We start from the raw sequence: 23020 nt of genomic DNA on the forward strand, positions 1-23020 counted from the left end.
AAGCGCCTACCTGAATTCAGAAAGATCAGAGTGGCTTTCTCCATTTGAGAAACCTCACAAAATGGTGTGAAGAGGGGACATTCCCAATGCTAGGATGCCTGAAAGTTCCTCATCTGGGAAGTGGGGACCTGACTGTGAACCTCTAGGTGCAGTTCCTTGAGGGGAGAGAACCACAGAGAAAGGAGGGGCAGGGGACAGCCAAGCAGCCAGAATGAAATTTCCTGAATAAACTTTACTAAATCCTCCTGCTTGTTGGACACATGTTAAGATCTCGGTCACAACTGCACTAGAGAACTGAGCTAAAATGCTATCTTCTGGTTGGGGGGGACAGATCACAGGAAAAGAGTGGGAGCTGCTCATGCCTGAGGATCTGTCTGATTACCTCCCTGCAACCTGCATAAATAGTGGGATGCAGCAGCTAGCACCTGGTGCAGGAATCCTAGCACTCCTTTGGCAAGATGACAAGAGAGGCAGGAGAATGGGCCAGAATCTCCCAGGCAGCCAGCTTGGACTGCATACTGCAGCAGCAACAGAAGCCAATTAGGTACCAACACCACAAGGTGGAAGGAAGAGCCAACTTGAGATATATCCTCTGGCTCCCCACCAGCACTGAGGCATGCATGAGTCCTCCCTCACACTCTCCTATACGGGGATTGAAATGTTTTTATGTCTGATTGTTTGTTTTTTAAAAAACAAATTGGCCAGGTGCTAGAGCTTTGCTGAGCACTTCCTGGTTTTGCAGGAGGAAAGTTCAATTTCTAGCACTGACATGCAAACTCACAAGCATGTGGAACACTGCTTCCATGAAATGTGGCATCCTCTTCTGTCCTCTGGGGATACCAGGGACATGTGCAGAACACTTCACATGTAGACAACACAATAATACACCCTTAGTAGTCATCTCTGTCTCTCCTGACTAGAGAGGTGGAAGAGGCCCTGCCAAGAGCTCTAGGCCTCACCTTCCCATGATTCTACCCTGTGTGTGTGGAGGAACACGTGCAGAGGGCAGAGGTGAACTATGCCATACACGTGCTGTGTCCTCTTTAACTCTAACACCAGGAGAGGCTTCCTGTCTGCACACTTTTCCTTTCCTGTTTGGGGGTGATGGCGATACACCCTTTCTGACTGTATGTGTTATCCTAGTGTTCAGTCACCGAGGAAACCACAGCCCATGTCCTCCATGCCAAGTCCAGCAGCACAGCAGCTTGGAGCAGTTTTCCCTTCTCCCAGCCCTAAGTCATTCACACCGCCCCAGGCCCTGTTCCTGGTTAGTTAATTCTGAGACCCATAAGGGCCTTGGTTTACTCCACCAACTTGGGGCTACTAGCTGAACGTGACCCCTCTGCAACATTGCTGTACTTGTGCTGTGAAGGGAGTTCTCACCTGTCCTCCTGACAGGGTTGGGGCACTTGAGCGACACCATTTCCTAGAAGAGGGTGGACCAGCCTTAAGGCTGCCTGCTAACCCAGGACCTCTCACAAAGCAGCTGGTGCTCAGAGAGAGCATGCAGAAGAAATTGCTTTCACCTTCCCTTTGCCTTCACTGCAGTTGCCCAGAACAGGAGACAAAAACTGAGGAAGCAATCGAGATCATTTTATTCTGTTTGTCAGGGAAAGGCCAAGGCCTTCCCCATTGCCTGGGAACGTCCACTTAGAATGCCATGGTAGCTTGAGAAATAGCACAACATAGAAGGAAGTCAATCTCATTTGTTTACACAATAATACCCTTCTCCTGAAGGGAATGAACAACAGCAAGGGCATTGCTAAATCCATTTGCAAACTTAAGACATCCCAGGTTCATGAGCCTTGTAGTAAAGGTAGCAACATTCTATAACAACAAGACAACCTCAAGCCACCCAGACAGGACAGAGTAGAGGGAAGAACAGAAGAGAGTGGTTCACACAGCTCCTCCCACCCTGTGTCACATGATGGTGTGGTACTTAGATGACTGACTCTGCCTGTGCTGGGGTTGGATGGGAACTGCCCGTGTGGGAAGTAGAACGTGTGCAGGGCAGGGCCAGAAGGGCCATCTGCCCGGCCCTCCTGGCCTAGACCCTGTCTACCTCCTCTCTCAAAGCCTCTGCATATCTAAAGGGGTAGGCTCTGGGATCCTGCTTAAAGATGCTGGCAAAAAACTTGAGTAATTTCATCTTGGTGGTTTCAGCGCGGGCCCTTGGACCGCATAGGAACTCAAAGGAAGGAGGATTGCTTTCAGGCTCCTGCCTGTCTTCCAGATACCCTTCCTGCACAAAATGCTCCGTGATGAGACATCTGGGCTCCCCGTACATGAAATGCTCACTGCCCACATACAGCCCCATGTTGTTCAGTACACGCCACAAGGCCTGCTCACTAGTACAGTTGTCCTCTATGAAGATGATGCACAGCACGATTAGTAGCAGGCCTGTCTTGGGTACGCCTGGAAAACCATGCTGAGTGCCATGGTATGTGATCCCAAGGGCAAGAGCAACAGAGTAGATGTGGTCCAGGTCGTTTCTTTCCACTATCTCCAGGCCAAAGAGCAGCCTCAAACAATCAGAGGCCTTAGAAAAGATAACAGGGTAGTTAGTATTCCTTGTAACCGCGGAGGACTATGTACAGAATCTGAGCCTTAGATGTCAGCTGCTTCCTAGTGTACTTGAGGAGAAGGAAGTGAACCACATCAATTCTCTTTCTGTTGAGGACACCTTGTGAGGGAGAGAGTGGGTCAGCCAGTTTTGTTACTAGTCTGCCAGAAGACTCAAGAGATGATGCCCTACTGACAGGGCCCCTGGCATAGTAAGGAGAGGAGGCTCTTAGGCCACTGGGGAGAGCCCAGCGTATTTCCAACAGATGGATGCCCTGAGTGGGTGGCGGTGGCCTCCACCTCACCTGCCTCAGCTCCTGTGATGTGGCCAAGATCCAGGCCCCTTGCCCTGCTTTGGGACTGAGAGCTGTCTAGGAGGTTGCTTGTGTGTCTGCTGACAGTTGGATCCATGCTGATATTCTTGGGAACACAGGTATGTACTTGTTGCAGCTCAGAGGGATGAAGACTCACAGGCCTGCAGGGGGAAGAGAAAGGATGAGTTGAATCTGACACCTGAAGCTTGGGCAGCTCTCAAAACTTGTTGCCGTGTTTTTCCTGGGGGGTGCCCTATGCCCAAAGGACTCTGGGCCTGCGTGTGCCTTTGAGTGCAAGGATTCTCACTGTGGCACACTCCCACACCTGGCAATACTGTACCCTGACATGATGGCTGAGCCTGGAGCACACGCCATCATGCCCTGTGGTGGAATCTGCAGTGATGGCCACCTGGCCTGGCCTCCTCTCTGCTCTGTTCGGAGCTTCCAAAGTCCATCCAAAGTGCATCTTAGCTCCCCTTCCTGGAAAATCAGTTTTCCACGGCAAGAGTGGCAGCTCCCACTCAGGGTTCCCTAGGCATCAGCACAGGGCCATGCATGCTTTATGCAGTCCTCTCTCTGGGGGACAGGGCCTTCTCACATATTCATTAATGACCATGACAGCTTACCTGGTTGCCAATACCTATCTCCTCTGTCAAAGACGCCTGGCTCCCTCTTGCCTCCAATGGTACCCCATGCTCCAAAGGCTCATCTTCCTGAGAGAGGAGAGAGAAGTCAAGATGAATCAGCTCTGGAAATGCCTGGCAGGGGCGACTCACGAGCGAAAAGTGTTTCTGCCTTGGTGGCGCTTGCCTTTAGTCCCAGCATTCAGGAGGAAAAGGCTGGTCGATTGTTGTGAATTCAAGGTCATTCTGGTCCATAATTTGAGTCAAGGACAGCCAAGGCTATCCAGAGAGACCGTGACTCGAAATATGAGAAAATAAAAAGGTCAACATGGTGTGCCCCTGCGTTTTCCTGCAGATTCTAAAGACTAGACTATGCACTCCCAGGAGCTCACCCCCAAAACTATTGCAGGAATTTAGAATGCTATGTCTACCTGTCACTCTTCCAGGAGTTTAACTACTGTTTTGAAAGCTACAAGGCCGTGTATGCAAACAGCATAGTATAGCAACAATTCTTAAGGCACCTCAGAAAATGGCTCTGAGTGGCCCCTCCTACCCAGTTCGCGAATAAGTGAAACCCAGCTTTAGCAACACTCTTCCCCTGAGGGCCTGAAATAAGAAACACCTGATTGACACTCTCCATTCCAGAAACCTGACAAAAGGGCTTCAACCACTGGGAACCAAGAGAGGACCTGTCCCTAGATAGAGTGTCCCTTGCCTAAAGGTACAGACACTTCACAAAATAGCCTCGAGCTCTAGGGACCTGGAGGCCCTCACTCACTGGAAGTAGAGCCCCTTACATAAAGGTCTAAGAATTCCACAAAATGGTCTCAAGCCCTAGGGACCTGGAGCACCTCAGTCCCCAGATGTAGTGTCCCTTACCTAAAGGCACAGGATGCGAGGTAGCTTGATAGAAGTTGTTGGAAGCAGAGGGCATGGGACTGAGGCAGGGATCCCATGCTGCCCCACCATGGGAGGTAGTTTAGAGGATTGATACCAGCCCTGCCCCAGGTTAACTAAGGCTATTTTAAAATATAACATATGTCTTTATCTTGCTTGCTTGCTAGCAGGACCTATAGGCAATAAAGATAATTATTAAAACAATACTGTTATACCCATAGTCTGTTTCCTGTGGAGCTCTAAGGGGAAGCTGCTGTGGATGGCCTCTCTTAGGCATCTTGAGTTAGGGTGAGTGAGGTATCTCTGGGTGGTGATGACTATTACCTAGGATTTGAATCATATCAGCAGTTGGGGCCATCTTTGTAAGGCAAAAGGGATTCAAAGTTTGGACCTTCCCCCAAGGACTGTGGCCATCTGAAGCTAAGAAAAATGAGGTGCCACAGTTCAGCTATGTCCCGGTGTCCACCCTGCAAGGCAGGAAGTGTCTTTCTTACTTACAGGACCTCAGGATGAAAGGTGGGGCAGAGGAGTCTTTGGCCAGATTCATTCTGGTGGAAAGGTAAGACAGCAAGAGGAACAGGTAAGATGAATGCACATCAGGTGTACTTCAAGAAACCCTATTTTAGATAGGGATAGCTAGGTCATGTGCACATCACGCAAGATCGGTATGCCCCTCCGCCTCCTGGCCCCCGGGGGTCAACAGATGACAGCACCAGCTCACTTATCCTGAGAGGGTTTAGGATCTCATGGAGGAGAGGAACTTGACCTGAGAAGGAGACATCTGTGAGGCTTGAGAGTTCCCAGGCTGGACTCATCCAGGTGAGAAGTCCAGGGACTATTTAAAGAAACTCCAGGCCAGCACACAGGCAGGAACTCACAAAGCCTTCCCAGGACTGCTATTACACAAACAGCCTTGGGCAAGGCTCAGTCTGAGCCCCAGGCCCTCTTGCCTAGATGTAGTTGAGCAACTTGACCCAGCTCATCTGAGGAAAGGTCAGTGTGTTAAGATTCAAACTGAGAACTGACCGTTTCATTGTCCAAACAGAGGATTCCAGGACTCTCCCTGCCCTCCTGCAGCCGGACTGCTTCTTTACCCCTCAGCTGGTCAGCTATGCCTTATCATGACTGGTCTCCCCTTTAGGCCTATTTCTTAACCTTTGTCCCGGTGACCCTGAAATCCAATTTTAGTTCTTCTGGTCTCTCATTCCCTCCCTCTGACACCTGCCCTGAAGGCCCAATCAGGAGTCCTCCTGAATCTTCTTTGCTGAGTTGGCCTGCTGTAGGGCCAGGTATTCCTGTAACTTGGTCTGTTGTAGGGCCAGGTACTGTGCTCTCATGACCATTATCTGGATGGCACCTACCTTTTGCTTGGTATGAGTTGGGCACAAAGCACGACTGTTTATATAGAACTAAGCTTTTTTTTCCTTGTGGCCATTTGTCCCTCCTGCCAGAGAGTTGCCCTTGACTCAGCATTTCAGCCTATAAAGTGGGACAATGGGCAAAGTCATTCTCTTCTGTCACTTTTTTCCTGGTGACACTAGGGGCACTGTTATTCGGGCCTAGAAAGGCTGAAAAGGTAGTCAAAGGCTAGGTAATGGGGCACTTACCAAAAGCATCTTTTTAGCTGATCCAGGTGAAGAGACAGGGAGTAGTCACATCTGCGAGACTGGTTTACATCAACTTCCAGCAGGTCCAGCTCTCAGCAGCTCTGGATCGAGTCTGTTAGCCAGGTAAAAACCTGCTGAGACAAATACAGACTAGGGACAAAAGTTAAAGTTGTGTCTATAAGACAGTTGGGGTAGGCTTATGCCTTTGAGACCCAGTAAAAGTGTGGACATTCTTTTCTCAGTCCCGAAGACTTGGTAAACATATTGGACAGACTTGTTTCTAGCATGATGAGAGGCAACCTCAAGTCTATATTCAGAATACCACCAAAGGGAAATTAAAAAATCTTGGGCTTGGGACTGATTAGTAAGTAGTCAGTGCTCCAGCTTATCAGAACTTTTATCCCTGATCTCCTCAAGGCCTAATCATGATGTGGTGTTGTATTTTGTCACATGATTTTTAGCATTTAATGAGATGATCATATTTTGTTTTTCTTTCTGTTTCTTCATATAATGAATTATGTTGATGCATTTTTATATATTGAACCACCTCTGCATTCCCGGGATGGAGCCTACTTGGTCATGGCCAATGACATCTTTGATGTGCTCTTGAATTCTGTTTGTGAGTATATTTTTCATCAGTGTTCATAAGGGAAATTGGCCTGAAAATGTTTTTCTTTGGTTGGTCTTTGTGTGTTTTAGGCACAAGAATGACTGTGGCCCCATAGAGTGAGTTTGGCAATGTTCCTTCTGTTTCTATTTTGTGCAATAGTTTGAAGAGTATTGGTATTAGCTCTTCTTTGAAAGTCTGGTAGAATTCTTACCTAAAATCATCTGGCCCTGAGGCTTTCCCGCCCTTCCCCGAGGTTGGGACACATTCAATGACTGCTTCTTTTCCTTAGGGGTTATGGAGTTATTTAACTTGTTTTCCTGATCTTGATTTAGATTTGGTAAATGGAATCTACCAAGAAAATTGTCCATTTCATTTCTATTTTCCAATTTTTTAGACTATGGTTATTGAAAAAAGACCTAATATTTCTTTGGTTTTTTTCCAAAGTGTGTGTTGTTATGTTCTGTTTTTCCTTTCTGATTTTGTTGATTTGGATATTTTCTCTCTGCCTTTTAGTTAGTTTGGCTAAGTGTGTGTCTTTTGTCTATCTTGTTGACTTTCTTAAAGGACCGCCCCTTGATTCCATTCATTCTTCCTCTTGTTCTCTGTTACTAATCTGTTGACTTCAGCTTGAGTTTGATTATTTGCAGCCATCTACTCCTCTTGGGTGTATCAGCCTCTTTTGTTGCAGAAGCTTCCAGAGGGGCTGTTAAGGGGCTAGTATGGAATCTCCCCAATTTCTGTATGAAGGCACTCAGTGCTACAAACTTTCCTCTTAGTACTGCTTTCATTGTGACCCATAAGCTTGGGTATGTTGTGCCTTTATTTTCATTGAATTTTAGACAGTCTTTAATTTCTTTTTCATTTCTTCCCTGACCCAGTTGTCACTGAGTAGGGAGTTGCTCATTTTCCATGATTGTGTAGGGATTTTGTTATTTCTGTTGTTGAGACCCATTTTAACCCATGGTGATCTGAGAAAGCACAATGGGTAAATTCAATTTTTTGTATAAGTTACCCTTTGCTTTGTGACCGATTATATACTGCCAATTTTCGAGAAGGTTCCATGTGGTGCAAAGAAGAGTGAATATTCCTTTGTGCTTCAGGGAAAAGTTGTGTAGATAACCATTGGGTCCATTGGATTCATTCGATCTGTTGGTTTCATATTTTCTCTCTTTTGTTTCTGCCTCACTGATCTGTCCATTGGTTAGAGTGGGGCAATGCATTCTCCCACAACTGAGGTGTCTGCACCGTTCAATGATTTTAGGTTTAGTAGCAACTTTGTTCAGGTTTTGTTTTCTTTTTGTTTTTTTTTTAATAAATGTGGGTGCTCTTGTATATTGTTCAAAGATGTTCTGAATTGGAATGTCCCCTTGGTAGTCTTTTCCTTTGGTGAGAATGGCATGTTCTTCCCCATATCTTTTCATTAATTTTGGTTGAAATTCTATTGCTTCATGTTGTACTACTCTATTAAAGAGCTGCCTCTGGATTTAAATTAGACACCCTGTCTTCCAACCCAAGCATGCTTGTTTTAAAATTTACTCCAACGTACCTGTCCTGGGTCAGGAGACCATCTGACACTAGGACAAAGAGAGAAAACAAATCTAAACAGCCCACGGAAAGACATTATGTAACTTCAGAGGACTAATATATAAGATGTAGTTTAGGATCTTAAAGAAAAAATGTTTAAAGATGTATTTATTATTTACACAGCATGTCCTCCTGCAGGCCAGAAGAGGGCACCAGATCTCATTGTAAACCACAGGGTTAGTTCCTGGAAATTGAACTCAGGGTCTCTGGGTTAGGATTTGTAGTCTTCTTGAATATCGTTAAAAATCCCTAAAGGAAACTGAAACAACCTGATGTTACCATTTTCTGAGTTCCTGTAGATGTTGGGTTTTTATAGTTTTCTGTTTAATGCCATCTAGGATACGGATAACTATATTATTCTACAGTTGAATGGCTTATATGACAAATACTGAATAAGCTTTTCAGGGTATCTGCCTACATCTACAGACACACACCAACAGGGTAAAATGTAAAATAAAACCCTCATTCTAAACTATCTTGTTTGTAAGGACCAAACAAACTCCCTTTGGAAAAAGAAACTCCATTTTGTGTTAAACCTAGCCAAGGGCTGAACCCAGATTACACACTAAGAACAAACTAGCCAAAACAGAAAAAAATATTCCCTGGCCACACAATCAGCTCACCTTGGGAATGTCCAAATACACTCTCTGCTCCTCAGGCTGAGCAGCACGGGTTCTGGCACATGGCAAAAACCAATTAGGACAGGACAGGCCAAATTTCCTAATGCCCCCATGACTGCTTCAGCCAATCTTCTCTATATGCCAACCTGCCCCTACACCTATTACACAACCATGAAACTCTAAGTCTTGTAACTCTCTGCTTGCAGCTTTTCTGCCCAGATGTCATCCAATCATATACTGTAGAACCCATTTCTTTGTCTAAAACCTATAAAAAAAAAAACCCTCTCAATTGAGAATCCAGGCTACTTCGCTGCACCTGCTGTGTCAGCGCATTAAAGGTGTGTCCTGGGTTCGACCCTGAAATATAAACACATTCTTGCCACTGCATTTGGACTCGGCTCTTGGGTAGTCTGTTCAGAGAGTCCCTCAAAATTTGGGCATAACATTGTTAATAACTCCAAATATGCCTACTTAAGATAACCAGAGCTGGACTCGGGAATACTAAATATTCCTTCCAAAAAGGAGATAGGTAAGACGCTTGGCCCTTCCTGGGAATATCCAATTCAAATGCAGCCCACCTAGGAAAGCCCTCACAGTCGGACCCACAAGAGTTGCTGCAGCACACAGAAACAGGCTCCCTCTTCTCCACTGCATTCAGTAGTTTTGCCAACACTTTACACTTCACCCAGCCCTCAACGTGTCCATCAACTGGCCAGACAGGAGGCAGACCTGTCACTGCTCAAAGCTCCTACCTCGGCTTGCAAGCTCTGCCCACTATGCCTATATCATAAGCCTCAACAGCACCGTAGCATCAAGCCCAACCTACCACTACTATGTAAATGTGCCCCACTCACAACACCTCCAGCACAAGCTACCCCAGCAGAGACAGCTTCTGTACAGGACCCCAGATACACATCTACAGCTCCTTAGGTCAGCACTCACAGCTTCTCCCTGTGAATGTACAATACTTCCCCCCACAGATATGGTCTCATCCCATGGGTCGTGAACCCCACACAAGCTATGTATGTTGTGGTTCCATTCCTAACAGTGGCAAAATTCCAGTTGTGAAATAGCAACGAAACACATGAGGGACTGCGTTAAAGAGTCCCAGCATTAGGAAGGTTGAAACCCACTGCCCTTCCTTGACCTTTGCAATCACAGTCCCCACCCACTACTCTATCTCAGCAGGTCACAGTGCCCCACTGCTACAGGTGTTCTCTGCCAAATGAAGGTCAAGTGAGGATTCAGCCTTCTGACCGCTCCTCAGAAAGTGACCTCTTACATCATAGCCTTGGCCTGGTGCTCTGCATTCCCTGCTCACTTATATCCCCACTCACACAGCCCAGCCCATGTCAACTGCCACAGCAGAAGCAGGCCTGGGGCGCCTTCTCCTTCAGTGGTTCTGGGAACATTAAGTAGGGACCAAAAGTTACACTGACACAATCCAGCACTCAGAGAAAGGCCAGACCTCAATCAAGCCCTGCATCAGCAAGAGAGCTCAGTCCACCACTCTTCAGTCAGCTCTCACAACTCCACACTAGTATACACCTACACAGCCCCATCCTGCTCTTAGGGTGACCCTGCCTCCTCTCAGGTCAACATCCAGAGCCCAGCCCAATTTTGTAAGTGATCACCTAGCCTCCCAGACTGGCAGCCCCCTACCTCCATACTGCAGGATCCATAGCCACGCCCCCAGCACCTCAATACTTCCTGCTTCCCTAGTAATCACGGGGCCCCTCACATCCAGTTTGGCCCTTACACCTCTGCCTGGGTCTGTCTGCCTCTCTGCCTCAGCTCTAAGCACTCCCAAACACGGTCCTCCCCCACCCTTGCCAGGACATGTTCCCAAGGGATTCCACAGTGCACAAAGTTTCCTTCTCTAGCTCTTACTAGGTCCAGATCCACCCACCCTTCCACCCTAGCATACAAACCCTGCCCACCACTATTGACCTCAGCAGTCACAGCCCCACCCACAAGACCAGCACCAGTCCTCCTGCTGCAGGGCACACTATCCTTACTTCCAAGTTTTCTCATAGATTCATTCTCCATTCAGCCCTGACCCATCTCCTGACACTCCTTTTTGACTTATTTCTGTGCCAGCTGTTATGGACACTTTCCCCGGCCCCCTGTAGAGGTCCTCAGGATGAGCCTGATCCAATAGTGTCCCTAATGGTTAGCACATCCTGCTGCACTGATCTCACAGACTATATGTCTGCAGAAGACCAAGCCTTTAATCCCACCACTTAGGAGGGAGAGGCAGGCTGAGAACTGTGAGTTCTAGGGCAGCCTGGCCTACAAAGCAAGTCCAGGACAGCCAAGGCTATACAGAGAAACTCTGTCTCAGAAAAAATGGAAAGAAACAAAGAAAAGAAAGAAAGAAAACAGAAAAAGAAAAGAAAGTATGTGTCAGGGGCTGGGCAAAGGCACCTGAGTGGATGTTTGTAAACTTCCCTCAACAGTCTCATGGGAGCAGCTGGCTCAGGCCTGACCAATAGTACTCTGTGGTGCTGTGCATACCCTCAGCTGGGGTGGGGGGTCTTTGGGCCTGAACCTGGATTCATAGCCAGGACACTGTGAGCTAGGGGCCTGTGCTGCCTGGTAAGCACAAGGCTGAGACCACCCAGGGACTCTAACACTGAAAGCCCTGGAATCCACTTGAAGAGAAGAAAGCAAGGAAACTCTGGATCAGAGTTTGTGCCCTTTGCCCTCCTGTGGCTGTGATCTCCCTCCTGGAAGGTCTCAAGCACGGCTAGGCCAGCCCCACCTCCTGCCACCCACTCTTCCTCCTTCCTCCTGAGTGTGGAGGCAGGCACTTGGCAAGCTCTGTGCTGCTCTTCCTGGGCCCTCCCCTTCTTGCCATTAAGCTGTGAGCTCAGTGAGGAAGCCCAGGTCACATGCCCTGTGTGCCCTGAAACTCCACTGACATTGATGCTCTGCTGCTTCTCAACAACATGACAGGCAGTGGGGTTTTCCTTAAGGACAGGCCATGCAAACCTGGGGTTTGGTGCTCTGGTGCCTGTCTGTGCAGTTTGAGAGTTTGGGGTTGGAGAGGGGAAGTGGCACTCACTGGATAGGATGGAGGCTTCTAGAGAAAATCCCCCACAAGGTCCTGCCAAAAGAAGTGGCCATCCCTGAGGGAACACAGAGGAGGGAGTGTTCCCTTGCCCTATTCAGGTGTCACCACTGTGTGAGTTGATATCAGCATAGAGACAGTCAGTCCTCTGATTGTCCTGCCTGCTGACTCACTCTGAGGTCACTGCCTCCAGTAACAACCCTAACTTCAGCTGAGAAGCACTTACAGAAGAGACCATGCTGCCCCTTTTGGTCAACAAATTCTGGACTGTTAGGTCCAAAGACATCTAGTTCCCCTTCACCAAAAGGAACTGCTTCCCTTCTGTCAGGCAAAATGGGCAGATAGCTGTGTCTGATGCCTATGAGCACAACAAACATCCTGCAGGCTTCCTGGCTTCTTCAGTAGAACAAATGTCTGCTTAAAAGTGAGTTACAAAAAACACACAGGAAGGTTTGCTCAGCATGGTTTCTGGGATCTTATTGAACTACTTACTACTCTGTGATTATCAGATTTTATCTGGGTGAAGCAATCTTTATTTTCTTTTATAGATAGGGTTTCTTTCTTTCTTTCTTTCTTTCTTTCTTTCTTTCTTTCTTTTCTCCTCTCTTCTCTTCTGTCTGTCTCTCTCTCTCTCTGTCTCTCTCTCTCACACGCGCGCACACTTTTTCTCTTCCTTCTTTTGTCCTGTGTGTAGACTTGTATGTCCTAGACTCATGTTTTAGTCTTGGCTGGCCTTGAACTCACCTAGATCTGTCTGCCTCTGTCTCCCTTAGTTCTGAGATCACAGGCTTGCACCATGACACCTGGCCCTAAAATCTCTTTTTATTTTACACAAAAAAGGTGTCACTGCCTTTAATCCCAGCACTCACTCAGGGAATGCCAAAGCAGCTGGAAATTTGTGAGACCAAGACCTGCCTGGTCTACAGAGTGAGTTCCAAGACAACCAGGCCAAAAACAGAAAAACTCTGTCTCGAAATAAGAAAAGGCATCTCTTGGGAGTCAATTTCCACATACCCAAAGTTCCTATTTGATCTACAGGCTATCTGGAAAGAGCCATCACCTAAGGCATATGTGAATTCCTGGGTTGCCAGACAAGTCAGAGCACTGGGTTGACGCAAAGGCTCTGAGAAACCTTCAAGACTATAACACAAAGACTCTGAGATAATGATCACTGACCAAAGGCAGCTTCACAGCTTAGCTGCTGTCACTCCAGATTCAGGCTAGATACAATGGGTCTGCTAAAATTCTGCTGTTACTAGCCCTTTTGTTCTGATCCCAATTCCTAGAAGGTAGGTCCCCAGGAGCCCTGACTCAGAGACACATGGCCAGAAATGTACAGCCTCGCCCCATCTAATTGTTATGGTGTCACTAACTGCATTCTGGCTCCTCTTAGCTGTCCAGAAGAGCGAGGAGGGCAGGTCTCATGGGGAACAGAAATGAGTACCTCACGCTTGTCCGGCTTGGGGCTGCTAGCCAGGGCAAGGGGAGGTTTCTTCTCTCTGGGTCAAGAACCACAGGAAGCAGCATGCATCTAGGTAGATAATAAATTTACCCAGCTGTCCTCTCCTCTCTGGAAAACTCTGAAGTAGAATCCACAGGCTGATTTCCAGTGGGAAGGACAAGAGGGAAGGGAAGGGGCTTGTTCCTACAACAAGACACACTGTATATATTTATTCCAGTATCTTCATCCATGGTTGCAGTGGGGGTGCTAGTGTTATTATCTGAGGTGCCTGGAGCATGGACCATGCCTCCTTGTTAGGGCCAGTCTGGAGGCCCTCCCCCACCCTTCACAGCACACATTCTGGTTTTTGGGAAACTAAGCACCATTTTGTGATGTTCCTGGAAGGGACATGGGCTCCCCATGCTTACTGAGGGGAGGTGAGTACTTTAGGAGAGGTGGTCCCCTAATGAGGCAGCTGATACCCTTGGTCAGCCAAGAACCAAGTGGGGCCCACAATGATAAACAGGAACCACATGGACACACAGGCCCCATATGCTCCTTGACTAGGGCCATTGCAAAGGTGCCACATTGAGGCATTCCCCATGGGAAAGAGGAGTGCCTGAATGACAGGATAAAACTAGGTCCCAAGGGGGGGCTGTGGAAGGTTGGCTGTGTTTAGGGTGACTCCAGGAGTATAGTTCAGTGGCTGTGGTATGTGCTGCCCCAGAGCAGGTCTTCTTGTGGGAACGAGCCCCTTCCCCTCCCTCTAGTCCTTCCTGGTGGAAATCAGCTCATGGGGTCTACTTCAGAGTTTTCTAGAGAGGAGATGTCACATGACTTTCTTGGTCAATGTGCAAGTCAGGGCGTCAGAGCCCAAGCACACAGGCCTAAAGGGTGAAGCAAGTGTGCATCTTGTGCTGGGTCCTAAAGCAAAGTTCACAGTGACTGTGGTCATAAACCCCCTCAAACCTCTGCATACCCATCTACATCCATGGGGATATCTGAAACCATGACGTGGGGGGGCCAGGAGCCAATTTATGAGGTTCCTGAAGGGAAGGAGCCTTGAGGTTTATCCAGCATTCTGGGGACTTGGGGAAGGGGTCAGAGCCCTTTTGTGACACAAGTATTCCAGTATCCTGGGACTTGATGGGGATTCCATATTGTTCCATGCCCAACAGGGAGAGGGTGAGGGTGAGGGAAATAGGCAGGTGATATCTTTGATGTGTTCTTCGATTCGGTTTGCGAGTTTTTTTTTTTTCATCTATGTTGATAAGGGAAATTGGCCTGAAATTGTTTTTCTTCGATTGGTCTTTGTGTGTTTTAAGTAGCAGAATGACTGTGGCCCCATAGAGTAAGTTTGGCAATGTTCCTTCTGTTTCTATTTTGTGCAATAGTTTGAAGAGTATTGGTATTAGCTCTTCTTTGAAAGTCTGGTAGAATTCTCAGCTAAAATCTGGCCCGGAGGCTTTCCTGCCCTCCTCCCTGGTTCGGAGACATTCAATGACTGCTTCTTTACCTTAGGGGTTTTGGAGATATTTAACTTGTTTTCGTCTTCTTGATTTAGATTTGGTAAATGTAATCTACCAAGAAAATTGTCCATGTCGTTTAGACTTTCCAATTCTGTAGATTATGGCGTTTTGTAGTAAGAATTGATATTTCTTTGGTTTTTTTTTTCCCAGTGTGTGTTGTTATGTTCTGTTTTTCCTTTCTGATTTTGTTGATTTGGATATTTTCTCTCTGCCTTTTAGTTAGTTTGGCTAAGTGTGTGTCTTTTGTCTATCTTGTTGTCTTTCTTAAAAGACTGCCCCTTGATTCTGTTCATTCTTACTCTTGTTCTCTGTTTCTAATTTGTTGACTTCAGCTTGAGTTTGATTATTTGGAGCCATCTACTCCTCTTGGGTGTGTTAGCCTCTTTTGTTGTGAAAGTTTCCAGAGGAGCTGTTAAGTGGCTAGTATGGAATCTCCCCAATTTCTGTATGAAGGCGCTTAGTGCTACGAACTTTCCTCTTAGTACTGCTTTCATTGTGTCCCATCAGCTTGGGCATATTATGCCTTTATTTCCATTGAATTTCAGACAGTCTTTAATTTCTTTTTCATTTCTTCCCTGTCCTAGTTGTCACTGAGTAGGGAGTTGCTCATTTTCCATGATTGTGTAGGGTTTTTGTTATTTCTGTTGTTGAGATCCATCTTAATCCATGGTGATTTGAGAAAGTACAATGGGTAATTTCAATTTTTTGTATACGGTTTGCTTTGTGACCAACTATATACTGACCACTTTCGAGAAGGTTCCACGGGTGCTAAGAGAAAGACTATTCTTTTGTGCTTCGGTGAAAAGTTCTGTAGATAATCATTGGGTCCACTGGATTCATTCCATATGTTGATTTCATTATTTCTCTATTATGTTTCTGCCTCAGTGGTCTGTCCATTGCCTAGAGTAGGGCACTGAATTCTCCCACAATTGAGGTGTCTACATCATTGTATGATTTTACCTTTAATAAAAATTGTGTTCTGATTTTACTATTGCTTTTTGTTTCAGTTTTTAAAAAAATAAATCTGGGTGTCCTTGTATATTTGTCAAAGATGTTCTGAATTGGAATGCCCTCTTGGTAGGCTTTTCCTTTCATGAGAATGGCGTATTCTTCCCCATCTCTTTTCATTAATTTTGGTGGAAATTCTATTGCTTCATGCTGTAATACTCTATTAAAGAGCTGGCTCTGGAGTTGGATTAGACACTCTGTCTCCCAACCCACGCACACTTGTTTTAAAATGTCCTCCAATATACCTGGTCTGGTTCAGGAGACCATCTGACACTAGGACAAAGATAGAAAACAAAACTAAACAGCCCTAGAAAAAAACCTATGTGACTTCAAAGTGCTAAAATATAAGCTGTACCTTAGGATCTTAAAGGAAAAATTCTTATTAATATGTATTTATTATTTAGACAGCATGTGTGCCTGCACGCCAGTAGAGGGCACAAGTTCTCACTATATATGGTTGTGAACCACATATTTAGTAGCTGGAAATTGAACTCAGGGTCTCTGAGCCAGGACTTGTAGTCTTATTGAATATCATTCATAATCCCTACAGGGAACTGAAACAACCTGATGTTACCATTTTCTGAGTTCCTATAGATGTTGGGTTTTTATAGTTTCCTGTTTAATGCCATCTAGGATACGGAAAGTATATTATTCTACAACTGAATGGCTTATATGACAAATACGGAATAACCTTTTCAGGGTATCTGCCTGCATCTGCAGACACTCACAAACGGGTTAAAATGTGAAATAAAACCCTCAGTCTAAACTATCCTGTTTGGAAGGACCAAACAAACTCCCTTTTGAAAAAGAGACTCCATTTTGCAAAGGAAACTCCATTTTGTGTTCAACCTATCCGAAAGCTGAACTCAGATTCCAGACTAAGCACACACTAGCCTAAACAGAAAAAATCTTCCCTGGCAACACAATCAGCTCACCTTGGGAAAGTCCAAACACACACTCTGCTCCTCAAGTTCAGCAGCTAGGGTCTGGCACATAGCAACAACCAATTAGGAGAGGCCAGCCCAAAGTTCCTAATGCCCCCATGACTGCTTCAGCCAATCTTTTCTATAAGCCAACTTGCCCCTACACCTATTACCCAACCATGAAACTCTAAGTCTTGTAGCTCTCTGCTTGCAGCTTTTCTGCCCAGATGTCATCCAATCCTATACTGTAGAACCCATTTCTTTGTCTAAAACCTTTATTTAATAAGCCCTCTCAACTGAGACTCCAGGCTACTTCCCTGCACCTGCGGCATCAGCGCATTGGAGGTGTGTCCTGGGTTTGACCCTGCAATATAAAGAGATCCTTTCCACTGCATTTGGACTCGCCTCTTGGGTGGTTTGTTCAGAGAGTCTCTCAAAATTTGGGCATAACATTGTTAATAACTCCAAATATGCCTACTTGAGATAGCCAGAGCTGGACTCGTGAACACTTAATATTCCTTCCAAAAAGGAGATAGGTAAGACGATTGGCCCTTCCTAGGAATATCCAGTCTAAATCCAGCCCACCTAGGAAAGCACTCACAGCCCCACCCACAAGAGTTGCTGCAGCACACACAAACAGGCTCCCTCTTCTCCACTGCATTCAGTAGTTTTGTCAATACTTTAAACTTCACCCAGCCATCAATGTGTCCATCAACTGGCAAGACCAGAGGCAGACCTGTCACTGCTCAAAGCTCCTAGCTCTACCCAGTATGCCAACATCATCAACCTCAGCTGCACCTCAGCATCAAGCCCCGCCTTCCACTACTACCTAAGTCATCACAGCCCCACTCACAACACCTCCAGCACAAGCTACTCGAGGAGAGACAGCTTCTGTCCTGCCATACATACACACATCTACAGCTCCTTAGCTCAGCACTCACAGCTTCTCCTTGAAAATGTACAACACTTCACCACCCCTACAGACAGGGTTCTCCACCCATGGGTCACGACCCCCACACCAGCTATGTATGTTGTGGTACCATTCCTAACAGTGGCAAAATTCCAGTTGTGAAATAGCAACGAAACACATGCGGGACTGCGTTAAAGAATCCCAGCATTAGGAAGGTTGAAACCCACTGCCCTTCCCTGACCTTTGCAACCACAGCCCCCACCCACTACTCTATCTCAGCAGGTCACAGTGCCCCACTGCTACAGGTGTTCTCTGCCAAATGAAGTTCAAGTGAGGATTCAGCCTTCTGCCCCCTCCTCAAAAAGTGACCACTCACATCATAGCCTTGGCCTGGTCCTCAAAAGAGGAAAGGTGAGCTTTGAGGCCTCAAGAACACATGGACTTGGCAGGCATCATGGGATCCTCTAGGGCCCCTTGGTCGATAAACTCCTCCTCTTTTCACCTAATGAAACAGTTCCCAATGGTAAGAATCTTTGGAAGAGCATATGTTCCTGTGTATAGCCCGAAGGAAGCCCTCAGTGGTATACATTTGTGACTCTCTGTGTTATAACCTCTTAAGAAGCTGAGTGGAATGCTTCCATAGTGTGCCTGCTTATAAGTTGAGCACAGAATCCCCCAATGGAATAGCTGCTTTGGAATTATCCACAGTCCTGTGGTGACCTCACTAATCTCCTTGGTTCGACAAGCCAAACTAAATGGAATTCTTCTTTGTTATGTGTCTTCTGTGTTTGGGGTGGACCATCCCTTCTGCCCAGCTCCTCGGTAACAGTCACCTGGCACAAGAGACCTAAAAGAAACTGACAGAGTAAAAGAGAGGGTTGCAGTGCAGTATCTGCCAGGGGAATCTAGGCAGGAGCATCTTCCTCTGTGAGGCCTGCAATGGCACATCCCCTAGCTATGGTGATAGTTTTATGGCCACTGCTACAGCTAATAAAGCCTGCACGTTCGGCTCAGCAGTTGGCTCAGAGTAATCTTGCCTGACTATGGAAGAATTGCAATGGAAGTGGACATGAGGAAGGTGTCCACCTAAGACACAGCAGCAAAAGTGAGGACTCAGGAGCTCTGGGTTCCTAGAGCTTGAGACCATTTTGTGGAATTCTTTGACCTTTATATAAGGGACTCTACTTGCAGGGACTGAGGGCCAATGGGACCTTAGTGCTCGAGGCTATTTTGTGAAGAGTCTGTACCTTTATGTAAGGGTCTCTACTTCAAGTCCTTTTTCTATCTTCTGTCCTGCTCTGATCAATTTCTACACAACTTATAATTGGAAACACTCTTGTATGCCAGATGGTCTAATGAGCTCCCATCAATCCAAGCAGAGCACCTGTTGCTCTCAAAATGACCTGTGGCATTTAAGCCAAAGGGCTGACTCTAGAATGTGGGATTTGACCCTCCCATTTCAGGTTCATAGGTGTTTTTTCTTTCTCCATATGTCCTTTAACCCCTCTCCTGGGTCAGTCCGTCAGAATAGCCTTCTGGCTCTGTGACAGGGACAAGGAGAACAGAGCAGCCTAAGAGATAAATACAAAAAAATAAAGGCTAAAAGTGAGCTGGTAACATGTCCTTGAAGAGAGTTACAATGTATCCTTCCTCTCTTCTCCACCCACCCTATCAACTACCTATGAGATCAATTTCCTGGACCCAAAGAGATGTTTATGTTATGATTTTGATGTTTTGATTAGTTTAATTTTGATACAGTTTTACAGGATACATAACAGCAGTGTAGTACTTCCAAAAACTAACAGTTTATGGCTGACAAATTTCAACAACAACAGCAAAGTTAAAGTTGCTAGGGATAAGGAGTTGCTAAAGGTAGGTAGCCTCTGTTGGGTCTCAATTTCCTAAGGAATAGTTAGTTGTTCCAAGCAGGCCTTCTCAGGAAATTTTATATAAAGTTGGGATGGGGCTTTCGCTATAGTACTATTAAATCTCATGGAGTAAATAAAAAAAATGTGATGCAGATAAACTAAAAATATTTTGATAAACAAGGGTTTGTATATTTAAAGATTGAGAGAGATACATATTTGAAAAAAACACCAAGAGGCCTTCTCATAACCTATAAAATCCCAATTAAGTTACTTAAAGTACAAGGAGGATGGATAAGCTATATAAGACATATGAAGAACAAAAATTAAAGGCAATATTATGCTGTTAAAGTTCATAAGGTCCAAGTTAAGCAATTAAAAACAGGCTGTGAAGTATATCAAATAAAAGTTTTAAAATATCTGACTCTCATTACATAATAACTGAAAGTATCAGACTGATGTAACTGATCTTCTGGGTGATATTTATGTGCTGCTTTTCACTGCTCTCTTGAAAGATTCTGGCATATCATCAACTATCCCTATTTGTTTGTCATTGGGAGGTCCCTAATGTGTCCCTTGCATCTTAATGACCTATAAGGCTTATGGCTTTGGGGTCCATGGAGACTGATATATAGTGTTTAAAGGACCACTTCATTCATCACTTGAATTTTCCAGTTTCTAACAACCCACAGGTTGCCTAAGCAGATAGATAGTCCCCAGGTTGCAATAAAGAGCCAATGCTCTGCTTACAAAGCACAATCCCCCTTTGGATGCTATGTTCCATGGCTCTAACATGGTCTGTGGTTCTAAAGGACTCTGTGCCTCTGGACGAACAACAGGAGGGACTGGTTGAATTGTCCTGGGCGTGCCCACCTGGTCGGGGTTGATATCCTGAGATCCCCTCATTGAACCCCATCCTATTATAATGTCTAAAAAAAAAGACTCAACTAGACCTTTGGCTGTTAGCTACAGCTCTGGACCTCTTGATCATCTATGGGACTTTTAGAGAGGAAAAACAACTGTAACGTGTTTGGAATCAGTGCTTATGTTAGCCCTCCACATATATTATTTACTTGGAAAGTTCCTCTGCTCCATGAAGTAGGGAATGTTTCCAGAATATTTGTATCAGCTGTTTCTTTCTAATTGTATAGATTTCCCATCAAACCTAGCCAAAGATACATTGTACTAGTTACAGGATTTAATCTGCTTTACAACCCTCCACCTCCATTCAATATTGTAATTAGAATACATGTATTGATAATTCTTTTCACAGTGCTGGAAGGTATTTGTTGGTTGGAGGACATAGAAGTCTCTTGAATATTCAGACACCAGTAAACTCATCTGGACTTTAAAAATAAATAATAATAATTAAAAAGGAGAGAACTTCTGAGGCCTGGCCTGATCAACCGAGGCTTTCCCTGAGGCCCTGACCTATGGACAAGGCACTATATCCTTCTTCTCAAAATTAGGATCCTGTTTATCAGAGCCAGTAATAGCCTGGGGCCAGGCCTTGGGAGCTTTCCCCCCAGAAGCACTGATGTTCGGGGAAGGAAGGAATGTAGCTCATTCTCTAAAACCAGAATTATGCATAGTAAAGCTGGTAATGGCATGGGGCAGGGGCCTTGGAGGAGCTGTGGCTCCACATCCTGTGACCTCAAGTCTTCTGATCACAAGGGGCTGTGATTACCAGAACAAAGGTCACTATGTGCTCAGTCTATAATGCTCTGGAGTGCCCTGTCTTTCCACTGTGATTCCCCTGTGTAACTTTGCACAGCTTCCTGCTGACTGTGTCCCACTGTATGATAACATCGGCTGACTTTGTCCCATCTCTCTACTGGAATTGGTGTATAAGATGTAGTACTTCTTACAAACCTGCTTGGCCTAATTAGACAAAGATGTAGCGAGATTTTTACTGTCTTAAAAAACCCAGTTATGGTATGTAAATATCTTTGGGTTTTAATCCCAGGCCTGGGCTATGTGGCTGCTTCAGATTGTCCACAGCAACAGACTATTTGCCTCCTGTGTGCTTGGTAGGGCTGCAGTTCTGCCAACTGAAGATAGTTTAATTCTGGGGACTCTAGAGAGGGGAAAAAAAGACCAGAGCCTCAAGGGAGCAGGCCTGGCTCTTTGTCCTGCTGCTGCTTTGTCACATGGTCATGAGAAAAGAGGTGATAAGTAGATTTTGGAAGCCAGGTGCTGTGGTGCAGGCCTGTAATCCCAGCACTTGTGGGGGGCAGAGACAAGCAGATCTCTGTGAATATGAGGGAATCCAGGACAGCCAAGGCTATACAGAGAAATCCTGTTTTGAAAAACCAACCGATTAAAGAAAATAATATTAAGAAAAAGATAAAGGTAGATGAGGATGAGGAGGAGGAGGAGGAGGATGAAGAGGAGGAGGAGGAGGAGGAGGAGGAAGAAGAGAGGAAGAAGAAGAAGAAGAAGAAGAAGAAGAAGAAGAAGAAGAAGAGGAAGAGGAAGAGGAAGAAGAGGAAGAATAGGAAGAAGAGGAAGAAGAGAGGGATGAGCAAGGCTCAGGATCCAGGGCTCCTCAGGTCCTCAGGGTTGAGATATCCCTTTCTAGCAGCAGCAGCAGCTGGAGAAGGAGCCCCCAGAAGAGTTTTGAGAAGGAAAGCTGGAAGACCTTTCTTTGCCAGCTCTGCTCTGGAGAAGACTGGAAAATCATGGTAACTTACAAAGCTTTTCCTTGTTTCCCACTTTTTGTGAAGAGAACCTCTTCCTATCTGCACACCTTATTAACAATGTGCTTCAAGCTCCTCATTCACAGACAGGGTTGTTTACTAAAGGGTAAAAGACTTTGACAATGCACTCCAGTTTGTCCCTTTAGATGTCTGAAGACAGGCAGTCAGGTAGGCAGAGCAGAAGCCAGTTTATGTCACATACATGTATTGTAAGGCCCCTCTCTCAGCCAGCCTGGGAACATGACCCAGGCAAGCTTGGGAAAATGACCCAAAAAGAATTGCAGGCCAGCTCGGCTTCAGGTTCTGAGATCAAGGTGGCCAACCAAGATAAACAATTTCAACTAAGGTAAACAATTACCATCTGGAAATTCTCTGAAATCTCCCCAACACCCCTCTTTGCCAAGAACAGCTCCCGAGACCAATAACCCCTGCAGTAGCCAATAATAATTAGACAAGCACCCCTAGCGACCACCAGAGCCAATCCTAACATAGGGCATGCAGCCCCTCCTAACCTTTGTGGTTTTAGCCTTTAAAAAGTCTGTAACAGTGACTCGGGGTGTGCCTCCCCCCCTCCCGGGTGAGTGCTGAGTCCCCCTGACACGCATCAGCAATAAACCTTGTGCTTTTGCATCAACACTGTGGTCCTCAAGTGGTCTCTTGTGACGACTCCCTACTACCCGAGTGGACTCTAGGGTCTAACAGTATCACCACCTTACACATGAGTCATTTCTCTTTACTGGGGTCCTGCCACAGCA

The 23020-nt window shown here is 45.9% G+C and overlaps 1 protein-coding gene and 1 pseudogene across 2 annotated transcripts in view; both read right to left on the minus strand.

Moving 5' to 3' along the window:
* The window catches only part of LOC311601317 (uncharacterized protein), a 318508-nt gene that overhangs the window by 266799 nt on the left and 28689 nt on the right, over nucleotides 1-23020 (minus strand). The window lies entirely within an intron of this gene.
* LOC311601928 (melanoma-associated antigen 10-like) lies at nucleotides 2048-2973 on the minus strand (annotated as a pseudogene). The gene is made up of 2 exons: nucleotides 2868-2973; nucleotides 2048-2683 (listed from the first exon to the last, which is right to left on the minus strand). The product of its transcript is annotated as a melanoma-associated antigen 10-like (transcript).

Source organism: Acomys minous, assembly GCF_964271855.1.
Source record: "Acomys minous genome assembly, chromosome: 7".
In the NCBI taxonomy this organism is placed as follows: Eukaryota; Metazoa; Chordata; class Mammalia; order Rodentia; family Muridae; genus Acomys; species Acomys minous.